Source organism: Chanodichthys erythropterus, chromosome 16, assembly GCF_024489055.1.
Source record: "Chanodichthys erythropterus isolate Z2021 chromosome 16, ASM2448905v1, whole genome shotgun sequence".
Classification (NCBI taxonomy): domain Eukaryota; kingdom Metazoa; phylum Chordata; class Actinopteri; order Cypriniformes; family Xenocyprididae; genus Chanodichthys; species Chanodichthys erythropterus.
Window position 1 is genome coordinate 27,751,661 of NC_090236.1, and position 17,641 is coordinate 27,769,301.

A 17,641-nucleotide genomic window follows, 5' to 3' on the forward strand; every position below is an offset into this window, starting at 1 on the left:
TCTCCTTGAAAGTTTATCCGATGTTTATTTAAAAAAAAAAATCAGAAAATGAACCAATTTGTCTCCTGATTTTCAATATGTAATCTTGTAAAAATCCATAAAAACATCCTACAGTCTGACTGGGACTACTGAACCAAACATGAACCAAAGCATTCGGCTACTGTTTTTGTCGTGTAGGCTATAGTAAAAGCTGTGTCTGTGCATGTGTCTGGTGGTGGTCTTTAGGTTAAATCGTCTTTGAATGGTTCCCCTCTGCTCTGAAGTTCGTTTATATGGGTGCTTACGGTAAAGGGGGCAGGATCAAGCTCACATGTGCTGTGGGACATAATTGACATGGCCGCGGAATCTCCCCCTGACTGAGCGCTGGTGGAGCAGACTGGAGCAAGGATTGCCAAAGTTGTGTCTGGGGTGAAAGTGGAGCTCTGGAGTTTCTTTCAAGATCATTTTATTGCAGCGAGGTAAGTTTTTCTTATCGCTTACTAGCTCTATCTTTGGCTACAGTTCGCGTTTGTGTGCTTTTTTCCCAATTAAACGATGAAAATATGCTCATAACGGGAAAGTTGCGTGCATTTTTGTGTCTGGATGGCGGTGACGCCGGGAGTCTGGGTTAGTTGGCCAACCAGGAGATGGAACGGAAAACTTAGTTATTCTTCAAGAAAACAGGCAGTATTGCATTGATTCTTTTTAGAAACCGTTATTTACCTGAAGATGCTTAAAACTCGTCGTGCAACTTTGTAAGAAAATTTACGAGAAAATTCATAGTTTGACGTCTTCGTCGTTGAATTCCAACTTTGGAATTTTGGATTTTTTATTTTTTTATTTAGCGCGTACTGTTACGTAAACGTTAGAAAAAAAGTTAGACTTTTGCTTTATTAAAAATATTTAGTATTTATCCGACAGTCTTGATATAAGTGATATAAAATGTTTAGGTGAAATTTATTTGGGATGCTGAATTTCGCTGTCTTTCCAGATGTCTTTCCTAAGCGCTTACAGTGTTGCAAAACACTCATTTGCTGGAATTGATGTTGAATAATATTTGGCAAAGATTTAAAGGAATTTGGTGATGGATGAAGTGAAGTTGGTCAACTCCATCATGCCCTAGTATTCCAGACAGCCTATTCTTCAACAGCTGTGTCTGTTTATGGTGGACAACATTAGCTGTTGTTGTCCTTGTCCTGTCATATATTGTGCAGAAAGTATCTATACTTCTCGATACTACTTTCTGTTTTTCTTTCTTTTTATTGGTTTGGTTTAATGCAACGCCGTGCATCGTTTTTCCAAACATCAGTTGCTCTTTCGTGCGGGGAATTAAAGCTCACTAATTAGCAGCTCTGGAAAAAGACTTTGAACGGTCGCTTTTTAATCTCTTGGATGATGCTGTCAGGCACTGAAATGACGCTTCAAGATAGATTGTACCATGAGGTCCATTCCTGCCTGGATCCAGAGGGCTTATTGGAGAGAAAGAAGAAAAATATCTAGATAGAGGAGAAATGTGATCTGCAGTCAGTGACGTCAGGTTTGCATTCTCCAGCTGAGTGAGGGATTTTATAACTTTTTAAAATGTAAATTGCTGAACTGGTTCATGATAACTTGTGTTTAAAAATATCTGCAGGAAAATAGGATGTTGCATTCCTCTTCTTCTTATTATTTGAAACCAGTGGTTCTCAACCAGTGGCCCAGGGCCCAATAGTCATCCATAGGGGCCACAAGATGATTTAAAATAAGTTATATAAGACAATTAAATATGGGTAAAATATTCTAAATGCATAGTTTTTCACTTTAACTTTTTTTAACTGCAGCTTAGAGGTCTGTGTGGACTGAATCCCCCTCTTCCCCCTACTTCCCATGGAATGATACACACAACTTGCAATGGATTTTTTCCCCTCCTGCTTGTTTTAGGTCCTTGCTACTTTCTTTTATTTACTTTTCCCCAATGGACATTTTTCTCAAATGCACACAAAGCTTAAAATTCTTTTCCATATAATGTTAAAAAGTCAATCCCAAAACATATGAGTGGCTGCATTTTATGCTTGCATTATGCAACACTCTGGAATACTTGATTCTGATTGGTCAGTCAGAGCATTCAACACACATATTTCTAAATAATGCCTATTACCCGTGGGAACACTGTACAACTTCTCTAGAAAACTATATTCCCTCCATAGCTGTGCTAGTGTTCTATATAAAAATCAGTATTTAATATCTATCTATTGTTTTTTTTAAATAGCTATTTAAAAAGTGCAATAATGACCAAATGACTGTACATTATTGCAAAAATGATACAAGACCCTGTCTGTTTTTTTTTTTTTTTTGTTTTTTTTCATGAGATATATATAGTGACAGCCTGACTGTAAATGTGACTATTGTCATTAAAGGCTGTTGAAATAAATATATATATATATACAGTGTGGGCCTTGGAGTCAAAAAGGTTGAGAATCATTGTTCAAATGCACGTACTAACTATGAAAATGTGCAGAGAAAATAACAGCATATAATTGGTATGCTTTCAAAACAAAGTAGGTTTATTATTTTTTTGGTCGATATCTGATGGATTGTCTTTAGCAGCCACTGTTTCATCAGTCTAGGTGCTGTGCTGAGAGAGCTGGCGTGGGGAGTTAAACTTTCTGATTGGGCATAGCTGCAGGAATGTGCTCTTCCTTTGAGGTCATGGGGTTGTACCTGGTGAGCTGGAGGTCTGTTTCCCCAGGGGCTACCCAAAACTACACATCCCCTCCCCCCTACAGTTCTCCATCAATCTGGGAGCAGCTCTGTGCTTTGATGTGTGCTGATGTTATGCAGTGCAGCGTGATAAAATCTGTTGTGATTGTTCCTAATTGCAGTGGAGAGTCCACCTTCTTGAGGACATTTCCTGATTTTCTCTGACTGGTGCCCTTTGAAGCAACTTCACATCTCTTAGTCACACTTTATTGCTCGGTAGATTGATTCCAAAATCAATCTTGTCTAGGTTGAGATAGCAATGCCTCATTACTACTGTATATTCTTTTGTCTCTGTAACATTCATTGAATTCAGTGGCATTCATCTGCATTGTTTTGAAAAAAAAGAGTGGATGATGAGTAGAAATGCAGGGATAGTTTTGGTCAGCGAAGTCTCATCATCTTATCATTAGACTCCTTTTCCCTTCATCTCATTAGGCAGAGAAATCCAGCGTCTCTTCAACTGTTAAGCAAGACAGAACAAGTTCGTATCTGTGCTTTAACCATTAGTGCTTGGGAAATATGCATGCTGAGATGATGTGGCTGTCAGCTGGTCCATGAATCAGGATCATGCTGCTCATCTTGAATCAGCCAACCACGGCCACATATAGTGGCATTCAGAGGAGCTAAAAACAGTGTTCTGCATCACAGTAATCACCAAGGTTTTTTTTTTCATGCTGTCGGCTCTCACACGTCTCGTTTGCACCCGAGCTTCTTCTCCCGGTGAATGTGATGCATGTTTGTTTGGCACAGAGCTGCTATGTTTGCATGTTAGGCTTTTCTGTCTTCTTGGTGATTTACACTACTGTTGACAGTTGATTTAGATGAAGATAAAAGAGGCCTTTCAACTCCCTTTCCCACCATCTCCACCTAACTGCACACCATCACTTTACCCACAGTGCAAGCGACAAGCTGCAGGATGCTTTTGCTGGATGCCATAACATACCTTCTCAAGCTGCTTTGGATTTCATACAATAACCGACTAGAGGTGAAGAGAGTAGACTAGTTGAATTTTAGTTTTGATATCTTAACATGTTGATGGCGTCTTGTGCTTTAGTTTGTTACAAGTTCATACAGTTAAACCCTCTTGGAAAAGTTGCATCTATAAAGTCATCATGAAATCAAAATTGACCTTTTTTTTTATTTTATTTTTTTAATGGAATATTGTAATATTTATTATAAAATGACTTATCTGGCCACATAAATATATATATATATATATATATATATATATATATATATATATAATACACTTTTTTTTTTTTTTTTTTTAATTAATGTGCCCTTATAATCTTAAATAAAAAAAAAAAAAAAACTTCTCTTCTCTGTTGATGTGTTTACTGGCGACATGAGATCGAACAATAGCAAACTACAATGACTCAATCAATTCCCGATTTACATAATCAAGTCCAGCCATACCTTTTTTTTCTTGTTTCAGTTATACATTACAATAGGGAAGAAAACACTCTTTTTTTATTTTTTATACTTGTCCTGCCATGTATGTTTCACTTTTAAACAGATAGTTCACCCAAAAGAGAATATTGTCATAATTTACTCACCCTCATGTTTTACCAAACCTGTATGACTTTATCTAAAGTCCAAGGCTGTTTTGGACCCTTAAGATGTGGACACATTTTTCATTACTTGCCAATAATTTACTGGCACAATCGAGACATTCTTATAGGAATCCGTGTGATTGGGAGTTTTGCACGAGAGTGAAAATGTTCCACATTCAGATTTCGGTCAAATGAATTCATGATGCTGACCCACAGAAAGTGTTGAAAGTGACTTTTATGTAAACTGTGCTTTATACATCGCTGTGCTAGTGACACATTTTTTGCCTGCAAAATTTTGCTGAAACAGTTGCAATTAAAAATGTCTCCTTTTGTGTTCCACAAAAGAAAGTCATACAGGTTTGAAATGAGTGTGAGTAAATTTTGACAGAATTTTAATAGGAATGGAAACTTTGGCTAATAATGATAAATATTCATATTTATATAATATATTTTGAAGCCAATTATTGATTTTGTGAGACTGATTACAAAACATGTTTTATATACTTAAATACATTGACCTAATTTCCTTATCAGGCAGATTGTTTTTTTGAGTTGTAAAAATGCATTGAAACGGTTTTATTCCATCGCGCTACTTTTAGCTGTTTCGGAATGCAAGAATGTTGATTTGTGTATCTCTTTCTTTGCTATTGGTGAAGAGAGTGAGATGCTGCTACTCACTCCATGTCACTCTGGTTCCTGACATGCATCCACTCTGTCATGCCAATGCATTATTCAAATGGCCAGGCCTGCACATTTAGCTAAAAGCAGAGCGGAAAAACACTCAGTGTTTGGTCAGGTGGCCAATGGTATATGTTCGTGCTTGCATTAGCATTCAGAGTGCAGAGACGGCCGTTGTTAGCTGGACGATGGAAACTTCAGATGCGACAGCAGCTCATTAATGACGCTTTTATTTGACTGGAGACTGTTTTAGCTGCTGTGTATATGCAATGAGAGCCTGGCATCAGATGCTGCATTTATATTGGTGCATTTATTGCTTCTACAGTCTGTTGTAATCCACACAATGCCCTCTTACGATGTACGTATGCTCTGTCCGATCGCCTCACAAGCTACCCTGTGCAAACACATGTCAGCAGTGTCACTGTGCATATATTTGTAGTCCCAGACTTCCTGTTTTTCTATGCCCACCCCCCTACCAGCAGGACCTTCGACCAATACCTCCCACAATCTCTCCATCTCACCGGGTCTTGTTAACCCATCCCCCTCCTTAAGCACTCCCCCTTATGGTGTGTGAAATCTGGAGGCCTGATGGAAGATGAGGAATTTCACCCTTTGACCTCTGAGAGCGAGGAGGGGTGGACGGGGGCTATCCATTCTTACTGGCCAGATTTCTTTCAGCCTGGTGAATTTTTCCAGCTAATTCATATTATTCTTTTGGATTAGTACCGCTCATCTCTCTTTGTTCAGTAGCCATGTTTTGGATGTGTGAAATTACCAAAATACCAAAATAAAGTAAACAGGGAGGTCATGGGAATGACAGCCATTGCTGTGAGGGCAATGGCATCCCAGGTGGCACTGGAGGAATGTGTCAATGTTGAATTTTCACTTTCTACAGCATTCCAGAGTCACCATGGGGTGAAAAGGCTGCTCCTTAACATTCCTGTTACGGACTTTGTAATTTAGCAGTAATTTATGTTTCAGTTCCTGTTTTTCGCATTTCTCACATTTAAGTCAATGTGATTTTTATTTATTTATTTTTAATTATATGTTTTCTTGTTTGGTATATTCACTCATTATTGCACAGATATTAAAATTCTGTCCAATAAGTATTTTGATGGTATAGCTGATAACCCATAAATGACTGATATTACACAAAAATGACATAAACATATTTATTGCTGAATATTAAATGCATTTAAAATTTTTTTTTTACTTAGAACATTGCGCTTAAATAATGATTAAGATTTAAGATTACGAATTTTTTTTTTTTTTTACACAGAGGTATTTGTAAAATATTTAATTATTTCACCTGAAGATATTGCACTTAAATATTATATTACACATTAATATAAAAAACATTTATGATATATTACACATTGGTAATAAAATGACAGTGTAATGAGGTGAGAATACTATATGGGTAATTTAATTTTACATAATATAATAATATTGTGAAATAAAATGTTTTACATCTACTATTATCTTTTTTTATTAACTTTATTTATTTTATATAGTACTTATTTAAAGCTGCTGTCCATAACTCTGCGTTCAAAAATTATATAATGAGCGATACATCATGAATCCATTTTCCAAACCATGTTTTTGTCTTATTCTGAATCACTACGGTACACCTATAATAAGTGTTTATAATCTATTTTAGACTGGTTCAGGTCGTACCACTGCGGAGTAGCACAATACCTGCGTGACTTGTCATAGACATAAACAGAGAGACGTAGCTCTGGCCACAGTGTTCTTCAGCAAGACGCATGCAGTTCTGTTTATCAACCACTAGAGCGCCAAAAGTTACAGACTGCAGCTTTAACATCCACCAATAAATAAAAGAACTCCATCAGTCGACAATTATGGCACATCATGCATCCCTAATTTGTAAATGTGCCTAGAAGAAACTAGAGAGCTTAGTCTCTCAGTGACTTACAGTTGTCTAGGCTTTTGTCCGTAAGCAAATGATTGGATATATTCCCTGTACAGATGCTGTATCAGTGCTGTGTGTGAGGTGGAGTTGAGAAGCAGGACCATGTTTGAGCTTTTTCAGGGTGTCTGCAGACGCTGAGCCACACAGGGCTGGCTGTGTTTTGGCGGCTAGCTGTTCTTTCCCCCAAATGACCCGGTGAGGAGCGACGGACGGGTTTCTGTTTAAAGGCTTTGTGTGCAACGAGGAGGAAATGGTTATGTTTGTTTAAACTGAGCTGCCCTCTTTGAGCGTGCTCAGCCATGTGGGACAAATGAGCAAAATCTGTCCCCCCAATTTCAACACCCCCTCCCCACCACCCCATTCCCTGTGTCTTCCTCTAACTGAATTCATCACACCTCATTCGGCTGGGGGTTGGGGGGAGCCCTGAATGTTGGCTTGGGCATGGGATCCAGCCGTACCAAAGTGTTGACTCATTCAGCATTCCAGGACTATAAAATGTCCATCCAAATCTGGACTCTTGGACAAAACTGACTGCTTCCGCATTGAAATGCAACCTTGACTAGAGGTTTGTGTGGGGAAACTTGAGGTTTATGAGTTTGTCTGTCTTGAAAATACTTTACTGTCATGGTAAACGTCTAGCCCATGGATGTGTTTTCTTGAAGAAAGAGCTGACTGCTTAAAAATGGCACGTGATGAAGATGAAGACTGTTGCTCGACTATGTGAAAACCTACTGTAGCTCGATTATAACTGCATATGTGAATGTTCTCACTGCCCTTGATTCATGCACTGATCCTCCTCACTGATCTGAACTCTTTTTCCTAAGTTCCAAAGAAAAAAAGAAGGAAAAATCCTGAAGCACAGCCATGTGTATGGAGTGAGTCATTTTCATGTGTTTGTGGGAGTTAGGCTGCTTCCTCTCAGCTTGGTCTAAACACAAGTTCAGTGTGCCAGAAAACAAAAAAGCTCAGGATAGTTGAGATCTGTGAGCTGTGTGGTGATGAACTGGCTGTTTACACTCTTAGTAGCGAGGTGCATATTGATGGTATTTTAGACATTACTGTTTTTTCCTGTTTGTGGACAGACTGAGTCACCAACAAGTCTAGACCAACCCACTACAGAAATCTTTCAAACTTCTTTCTTTAATGTCACACACTGAACATCATTCTTCAATTTAAATGAGGTTATAAGGGGATACTCCTTCAGAGCAGCATTTGTTTACCCAGAAATGGAAACTTAAGTCTGAAATGTCACACTTAAAGGGATAGTTCAGCCAAAAATTTAATTTCTATCATCCCTTCTGTCTGGAACTGTTTTTAGCTGTTTGAAAGTCAATGAAAGACAATGAAAGTCAATGTGGTTAAAAACAAAATGACAATGGACCTCACTGACTTTTAATGGAAAATGTGTAACTTTTAATTTGTTTTATTAATAATATTTTTAGCATTATTAAAGTAATTTAATTTAATTGATTTTAGCTTTTAGTTTTAGTCACTTTAGTACTCTTAGCTTAAATTTAGTTTTCATTTATTTTTGTTAGTTGCTAAGGCAGCATTTCAAATTTTAAGTTTTTCATCTAATATATTTTATTTCATTTCAGCTATAGTTCAGTTAACAAAACCTTTTATAATAGTTCGTTTAAAATAACAACACCGTAATCAATTGACTTGATTTGACTTGTAAATAAAAAAAAAAAAATGAATCTTTGACAATGCTTATAAAATGTATATAAATGTGTATAGAAGTGAGTAAAAAAAAAAAATTCCGAAAGGATTTGAGGCTTGGACGCCACCTCAAAGATGTGAGAAACTCCACGTCAGAGACTTGTCTGACGCCCATAAACACATTCTATTATTATGAACCTCTCCAAGTAATCATTATCACTATCATATTGCATCAAAACTGTGATATTGCAGTTCAATATCAGTGTGCTGTGTAGGCAGACAGGCAGATGTGCTTATGTTGCTCTGTGGGAAGGTGTATCTGCAGGAATAAGACTGCCTCTTCCCTCCTCTCTGTCCTCTTGCATTAACAGCTACGTGGCAGTCGCACGTCGGTCAGGGACTTGGAAGGAATTTTACTGCCTCCTGGACTTCTGCCTAGTCCACATCCAGATGGTTGGATGAGTTTTCTCTCTCTCTCTCTTGCTCTCTTTGGCAGCGTCAAGTCGCTTTGCTCTCATTGCTGCTAAACGATAGACTGACTGTTTCATCTTTTGAACCATTTTCTATTGAATATCTCTAGAGTTCCTGTCTTTCCTGACTCGGAAACCTTTGCTTACAAAAATCTGACCTCTGGATCATATGGGACTTTTCTAGTACTAGTTCCTCATCTTGTTGCATTAGCTTGGTATTTTCTCTTCTATAATAGCTTTTGAAAACTTGGCAACTTGTCTTTGTTGAGTAACTGCACTTGAGACAAAAAAAACTCAAATATTAGTCAATCAGACAAAAACAGTTTTTTTTTTCAGTGGTAGCTTATGCTAATGACAGGCCAAAATTAAATGAATTAAGTTAATTAAATAAATATGGTTAAATGGACAAAGATTTTAATTGTTCTTGGTTATGCATAAAATTACTTAATGTGGGTGTTGCGCACATATTAATTTAATTCAGGTCTGTTTGTGAAGCTTAAGTCCAAGTATCCAAGTAACTAACGCATTACTTTTAAATTTAAAACAAAATATCTGATTTACTTTTTCAAATAAGTAATGCAAGTTATTTTGTTTTCCCATTAATTGACTGACTTATTACTTTCCATTAAAAGTAACTAACACAATTAGTTACTTTTTCTTTTATAGTAACGCAATATTGTAATGCATTACATTAAAAAGAAACTTTCCCCAACACTGTTGATAAATGATAAAAACATTGGCAGCCAATCGAAATCCACCTAATCTTAATAAAGACCTCAAGCATTTAAAGCAGTAGACAACATAACTGCAGCATGTGCTTATTATAATAGTCCATTGGTGTGGACACAAATATATTTATCTTTAAATGTTATAATTTTTGGTGTGAAGAGGCCTTAATTCAATGCTAGTTGTACTAAAAACTCAAGGAGAAGTAGTTTTCTGCTTATTAGTAATAGGATCTGTTGGCAATTTAAGATACTTGAGCAATAAATGTACCTAAAGGAGAAATTTCTCCATCTATGTCTGTTCCCTCATTAGAGACTAGAGCTACTTTTCACCCCTGTGGTTTTCGGGAGCCTGTTTAGTTTAGTCTGAAATAGTCTGAGGTAACCATTGGTGATAATGATGCTGTATGGTTGGCAGAAAGAATGAGAAAGAACGTGTACAATTGGTCCATGCCTGTCTTCCTGCCAAAATTGCCTCAAAGCATAGTTAGGCTGCTGTTCCCAAGGCCTGTCTGATTTCCCTCTGAAAGAATGGCATTGTTCAGGGCGGCCATTGCTTCATTTTCATATAATGGCTATAGGCCAGAGTTTTCCAGAGGAGATTTTTCCTTTCCCATAAAGGCGAGTTGCCTGGCACAAAAACTATAAACCATGATATGGGTTCGTTTGGCCGAGCTTCATGGTATGGCTTGTGTGTGGATGCTGGACTTGGTTGACCAGCTGGGCCGGCTTTCATTACCATCAAATTTGTGAGGCTCCTTGATCAGATGTACAAATCTTTTTAACCTTAAGGTCTGATAGGCTCCCTCAAGGTACCCTCAAGTCTCCCAAAACTAATCCCGTCTTACATCCAGTAGGATAATTTGTGCGATTACCGGGATAAAATGTAGTATAGGAAGAAATAGAATTGGCATAAAACATGATCTGCCTAGTGACACTGAACACCAGTCTCAGGTCTATGCAAGAGCCTGGGGTTTTTATGATCTCAGAGGAATGTATAAACGGGGCGAATTCCCACACATGAAAAATGGTAAATGTTAAAGAGGCGTTGTGTACAGCTTGAATCATTACTTCACAAGCTGCAAATTTGAAATCATTTGTATTGCTGTGTGCCAGCACTAGGCAAAATTCTCTCCTGTGAAGAAATTCCATGAACAACGGACTGTTTGGAGGCAAAAGGGAGATGTCGGGGGTGGGGGAAACTCCTGAATGACGTGGTGTGGAGCGAGTCCTCTCCTCAACTGTCTGAAACAGAGAAAGCAGTGTTGCTGCTGTCCGTGCTGCCCATAAAGCACACTGTGTGCTTCTATGTGTTGATTATTATGATAACCTAATGGAGATGTGGCTGGTGTAACAGCATCCTTTCTTCCCCTTAAGTTTCCATCTAGATTTATATCTCACAGATTCCCAACATTAACCAGGTTAATTTGACTAGCCAATCTTGAACTGCACCTGCAGAGGAAACATCTGACTGGACAGTTGGCAGCTGGTCTTTTCCAGCAAAAACCTGATCCTTAATACAATGCATCTGTGATGGAAAGCAGACCCAATTTTTTTTCCTTTTAATTTGTTGAATGCATTGTGATGGATTTTTTTGTTATGATGAAAAAGATGGAGCCAATCAATGTAAATGTATAAAACAACAACAACAATAAACTTTTTATTTTACAGTACTATAGTCAAATATTTGTCTTTATATATATATATATATATATATATATATATATATATATATATATATATATAATTACAAATTAACTGACAAGCCACGCAATGTCGTGTTCATATTGCAGATGAATCGCCTTCGAAAATGAATGCGATATTGCGTGGCTTGTCAGTGAACTACGGCTCTGTCTATTAAATGCCGCTCCGTTTGAAAGCAGGTTATGGTGATTTAGCGGTAGTCAGGGAACCGGCTTTACTGACGAAATGTGCGTGACAATCTCATGCGATATATCGGTCAGCCCTATTACAAATATATTAGAACCTTTTATTAGAATTCAGAACCTCTAACCGACATAATTTTCCCATGTCGTTTTTTTAGTTTTTTTTTAATCCTGTTAATACTTCTCACTTAAAAACATACTAGCATGTGTAGCCACGTGACTCCACCCCGTCCAGTCAACACACTGGTGAACGCCGAGTCAACACACGGAGACGGCGCGCGAGCAGTGAGCCTTGCGTCTTCACTAAACTTTGTCAGTTGTATGTGTTTTAAGGTGTGCCAGTTTGGAAATTCAAGCGATTTAGAAAATCAGATGTGTATTATTATATCGAGCTACCGTGCTCGTGCAGCTGCATTGTGGCACAAACACTCATACAAACAGTAGCTGCACAAAACATGAAGATCGCACGCACTGAGAGGAGCAGAACCTAATTGTCAGCGCTGTCCTGTGATTTATCACTAAAGTCGCTTAGAAACTCAAAAGTTATTATAGCATATATTTTTTCTACTTTTGAAGTAACTATTTACAACCCACCGCTTCACGATTAATAGAGAGACGGAATGACTATTCACACATGCAATCGCTCTCATTATGTACTGGTACTGTGCTAATTTATCTTTATCCGGTTTACAACGAGAAGAAATCTGTAAGAAATTTTACAAACCATAGATAAAATAACTGCTGAAAGTGAGCTGTTATGTCAAATCACCTTTCAATAGAAAAAAATATCCCACCTTTTAATAGTCAAACATATTTACAGTACAAACCTTGAAAGTGAACTATTAGGGTTACATAAATGATAACAATTTTCATTTTTGGATGAACTATCCTTTTAAGCTTGAATATTGTAAGCTATTGAATATTTCTGTTCTCACCTTCACAAGTTTTCGCACAAAATAGTTCACACAAATGTAATAATCAGTTTCAGTAAATATAACCTTAAGAAAGCATCACAGTAAAATCCTGCAAAAGTGAAGCGTTAGATGAGGTACATACAGCAGTGAGCCAGGACAGGGACACCTGCCACTGACAATATCAAAGTACTGTGCCACATAGAGTTCACAGTTGTTTAAGGATTGATTAACCTGGTGGGCCGGTGTCAGTAAGCCCTGGAGCAACCTGTCGTAGTGTTTTCATACAGCTGTCAGCAGTGATGTTGTGTAAGCAGGAGTGACCTGTCTCAGTGCGAATCTATCAGAATGATGTAAGGTTGTTGTATCACTCAAAGTGCAATCTGACCCTCTGCTAGAACAGCATGCAGCACTTCTTGAATAAGTGAGGGTACATGCCCTGTTTGAGAACGTTTTTCTTTACAGCTGACAAAATAGATGGCCAAACTAGAGCTAAATCCTAATGTTTTTGAAGGTGTGCGTATATGAGGTGTAATGGCAGTTCACGCATTCTTCTAACATCTGCAGACTCCAGATGTGTAAGGGGGGATGGAAACTAATGCCAAAAACGAAAAGCCATTCTGGCTTTGTGTTACTGTAAAAGCAGACCCCTAAGCTGGTTCTCATCCAGCCTGTAACAGTGTCTGTCATTGAAGTCAGACGTAATGAGAATAGGGTGGTGGAGCAGGAGGTTCTGTCAGATGGGGTGTGAGGCCAGCGCTGAGGTCCGTGCTTTGGGATTCTGTGCACAGCATCTGCTCTGCTTGTTTACCGGAAGAATTGTGGAGTGGAACCTTCTCTGCTGATGTTCCAAAACAGCTGGCTTTACTGGCCCTCCCAATAAAAACGGCATTAAATCTCAGAGTTTGTGTGTGTGTGTGTATGTGGAATTGCTGCAAATCCAATGCCCAAAAGGATCATGTGTAGTTTTCCTGGTTTCTCTAATTTGAGTCTGAATCAGTGCCCAGACTTGTTGCAAGCTCATTTTACCGACCACTGCCATGGGAGCGAGCTGAGCTCCGAGGAGACCTTTGCAATGATGCGGCCGGGTCCAGACGCACTGACTCCTCTATCACATGGGAAATGATGCAGGTCAAGCCAACTTGATCGCTTTCCCACAAAGCTGACGTTCAATGGCATGATTTCAGATGCCTGTTGCCCCATTGGATGTTGTGACTGGGTTATGCATGGAAGTGTTGTGTGCTTTGCTGACAGGGTGTAAATAATGCCCTGGCGCTGTCTCTATCCTGTAATGGCTTTCAAAGCAGCTGCCGAATGCTCTTACTGTATCGTGCCAACCTCACCCTTCAATACATGGAAAACTCCTCTCTCACTCACCTTACTTAATGGAATATTCTGGGTTCAATAGAAGTTAAGTCACTTACATCATTACATCATTTAAAGGTGTCGTAGAATGGAAAATTTAATTTACTTTGGCATAGTTGAATAACAAGTTCAGTACATGGAAATGACATTCAGTGAGTCTCAAACACCATTGTTTCCTCCTTCCTATGTAAATTTGATTTGTTTAAAAGACCTCTGAAGAACAGGCGAATCTCAACATAACACCGACTGTGACGTAACAGTCGGGATCATTAATATGTACGACCCAATATCTGCATATGCCAGCTCATGTTCAAGGCATTAGACAAGGGCAGCCAGTATTAACGTCTGGATCTGTGCACAGCTGAATCATCAGACTAGGTAAGCAAGCAAGGACAATAGCGAAAAATGGCAGATGGAGCGATAATAACTGACCTGATCCATGATGATATGATATTTTTAGTGATATTTGTAAATTGTCTTTCTAAATGTTTCGTTAGCATGTTGCTAATGTACTGTTAAATGTGGTAAAAGTTACCATCGTTTATTACTGTATTCACAGAGACAAGAGCCATCGCTATTTTCATTATTAAACACTTGCAGTCTGTATAATTCATAAACACAACTTCATTCTTTATAAATCTCTCCAACAGTGTGTAATGTTAGCTTTAGCCACAGAGCACTGTCAAACTCATTCAGAATCAAATGTAAACATCCAAATAAACACTGTAATTGCACGATTAGACATGCTACATGACGAACACTTTGTAAAGATCCATTTTGAGGGTTATATTATCTGTGTAAACTTTGTTTATGCTGTTTAAGGTAGTCGCGAGCTTGGGGGCGGGGAGCAGGAGAATTTAAAGGGGCCGCAGCCTGAATCGGCACATATTTAATGATGCCCCAAAATAGGCAGTTAAAAAAAAATGAATAAAAAAAAAATCTATGGGGTATTTTGTATTTTGAAACTTCACAGACACATTCAGGGGACACCTTAGACTTATATTACATCTTTTGAAAACACGTTCTACAGCACCTTTAAATCATTTACGTTGCGTTTGTATGAATGTGCAATGGTACTCAAGCCTGTATTCTTTTTCAGTAACCATAGTAGGGCTGGAACTAACAATATTTTGCAAATGGTTAATCTATCAATTATTTTTAATTAATCTGTTAATCTTTTATTTTCTGAGTTGTCGATTAATCCTTTGGTTAATTTACCAATAAAAACTGTAACTAATGAATTCATGAACTTTTACCTAATGGTACTTTTTATGACAAAAGATAAGGCTTGTGCAATTAGGCCTAATTAGGAAAGGTGTTTACTATGACTGTGTTCAGTCACATTTTGGGATTTATAGCAGCAGTTGCTTACAAGTGTGAATCCTGAAATGTTTTGTTCATTCAGGAGATTAAAGGGATAGTTCCAGTCGTTCCAAACCTGTAAGACTTTCATTCATCTAAGGAACACAAAGACAGCACAACGAATCAACTCATTCCACGCAAATTTACATGTTCAACAAAATTAATAGGATTAATTTATTTTTTCATGCTGTCTTTAAAGACCTCAAACAATTTAATTTCTGTCAGTTGTTTCTTTTGCACTGGTCCTGGAAGCACTATTGGAAAAACTGACTGTTGTGTATTACTTGGGATATTGGCTTCTCATACTTGAGACTGGGTCCTCTGACAACATTTTTTTTTTTTTTTTTTCTTTCTTCTCATAAGCAAACCACAGCTATCATCATTTTGGCCTCTTTAATGCATTTAAGTCAGTGGACCTCTAAAAATGTAGATCCACCTATTCTGTACAAGCCACAGCTCTTTTGGTGTTGTTTTCGTGGACCACTTGCTTAGGCGGAAGCTGGTGCCAGCTGATGTTCCAGCAGTTCGAAGGAAAGCACGTTCTCTCCAAAAATATGCCTTTGAAAACTTTTGGGAACATTTGCTTGGTTGCCTTTATGAGGCTGGAGGAATTTTTCTGCAGCTTCAGTGTGGTTGGTTTGGAATGTGAATGTTTTTGATTAGGGCTAAAAGACTGACAGGGTCTGAGATTTTGTTTTTTAACAGATTTGTAGAGAGACAATGACGACTCTGAACTGTGCATTCATGGTGGTATAATAAAACTTGTAGACTTAGAAGAACGAAATGCTGAGGCTGCCATTTGTCAAGGCCAGGTCTGGACACGTCAGAGCTCAAGAACCCTGGAAATTTTTCTGTAAATGACTGGTATTTGCTGGAAGCCAGGTGAGGGACTGTAAGGTGTTGCTGTGGAATGAGAAGGTCTTTTGATGAAATTGTCATTGAAATTTCAATAGCATCCAAGACTGCCTCATGTGCCATTTCACTTGCATACTGCTGCTGCACTCTTTGTTCTTATTAAGGGCTCTTGAGGTGCTCTTGTGTTCAATCAGCCTTATAAAAACGCTTGTGTCCCAGGCTGGCTCCATGCACAGGGAAGCCTTTGTTCCTGACAACTCCCCAGTGCAACAAACTGAGTCTGTCAGACAGGCCTCCTCTCTTCAGGTTTAGAGTCAAGTGTCCCCCAGTCTTGTTTATCTGAAGTGGCATACGTACTGCTTGCACTGTCAAAACATAATGAGAACGGGTAATTATTGACAGCTCTCTTGTAATTATTGACAGAATGCAACTTCAATGGTTGTTTGATTAGCTTTAACATTAAAATGTTTGCCAAGGTGCAGAGAGCAAGTCAGATAATGCTTGAGGCTGTATGAACTATCACTGCATGGAAGCAGGGACGTCTGTGGCGCCCTCAACTCAGCAGTGCATGCAGTTGGGTCAATGGCTAAAAAAAAAGGAACAAATAAAGAGTAAAAATTCAATTATGATAAAAAATATAAAAATAAGATCTGTCTGTCTTTCGATCGATCTATTTATCTTATATTAGTGCTTAACAAATTTGTTAGTTTCTAGTTGTTCCCAAAGACTTGCAAAAAAAGTGAAAGAGTGCTCACTTTCAGCAGTTATTTTATCTATGGTTCATAACATTTCTTACGTTTCTGCTCATTGTAAATCAGATACAGATAACATAGCACAGTACCAGTACATTTATTTGAATGCATTAATGCATTAGCGATTGTGTGTGAATTTTAGTCATACCGTCACTCTATTAATTGTAAAGCTGTGGGTTGTAAGTAGTTACTTAAAAAGTAGAAAAATATATGCTGTAACTTTTGAGTTTCTAAGCTACTTTAGTGATAAATCACAGGACAGTGTTGACAACGAGTTTCTGCACTCCTCTATGCGCGTGATCTTCACGTGATGTTCTTGAATGGTGTAAAATCACTTGAATGTTCAAACTGGCAAGCCTTTTATCATACAATTGACAAACTTTTGTAAGGACACAAACGAAAGAGATCTCACTTTGGGGTTTGCTGTGTGTTGACTGAGTTTTTCGACTCCTTTTTGCTTCCATGCCACTGACTGGACGGGGCAGAGTCACGTGACTACACACGTGGTAGTATGTTTTGAAGGGGGAAGTATTAACAGGATTAAAAAAACGAAATAACCGACATGGGAAAATTCCGTCGGTTAGAGGCTCTGAATTTCGGTTTCGATTACTTTTCGATAAATCGTCCAGACCTAGCTGAGGGTCCTACTCGTACACCAGGAAGATTTCCATTCTTTTGCCATCAGGTGAAAAGCTTCTTTTTGTCCCACCCTGGCAATAAAAACAGTGAGGATGAATGAGGACAGTGAGTGTCCTTGGACCCTCCTCTTTC

The 17,641-nt window shown here is 38.2% G+C and overlaps 1 protein-coding gene across 2 annotated transcripts in view; it reads left to right on the forward strand.

Annotated features, from left to right (window-relative positions):
- The first annotated feature begins 327 nt into the window (after positions 1–327).
- The window catches only part of fndc3ba (fibronectin type III domain containing 3Ba), a 158,531-nt gene continuing 141,217 nt past the window's right edge, over positions 328–17,641 (forward strand). For both annotated transcript variants that reach the window (XM_067362243.1, XM_067362246.1), the window contains exon 1: positions 328–458. The gene's annotated coding sequence lies outside the window, so the exon portion shown is untranslated. The remainder of the gene's footprint in view (positions 459–17,641) is intronic.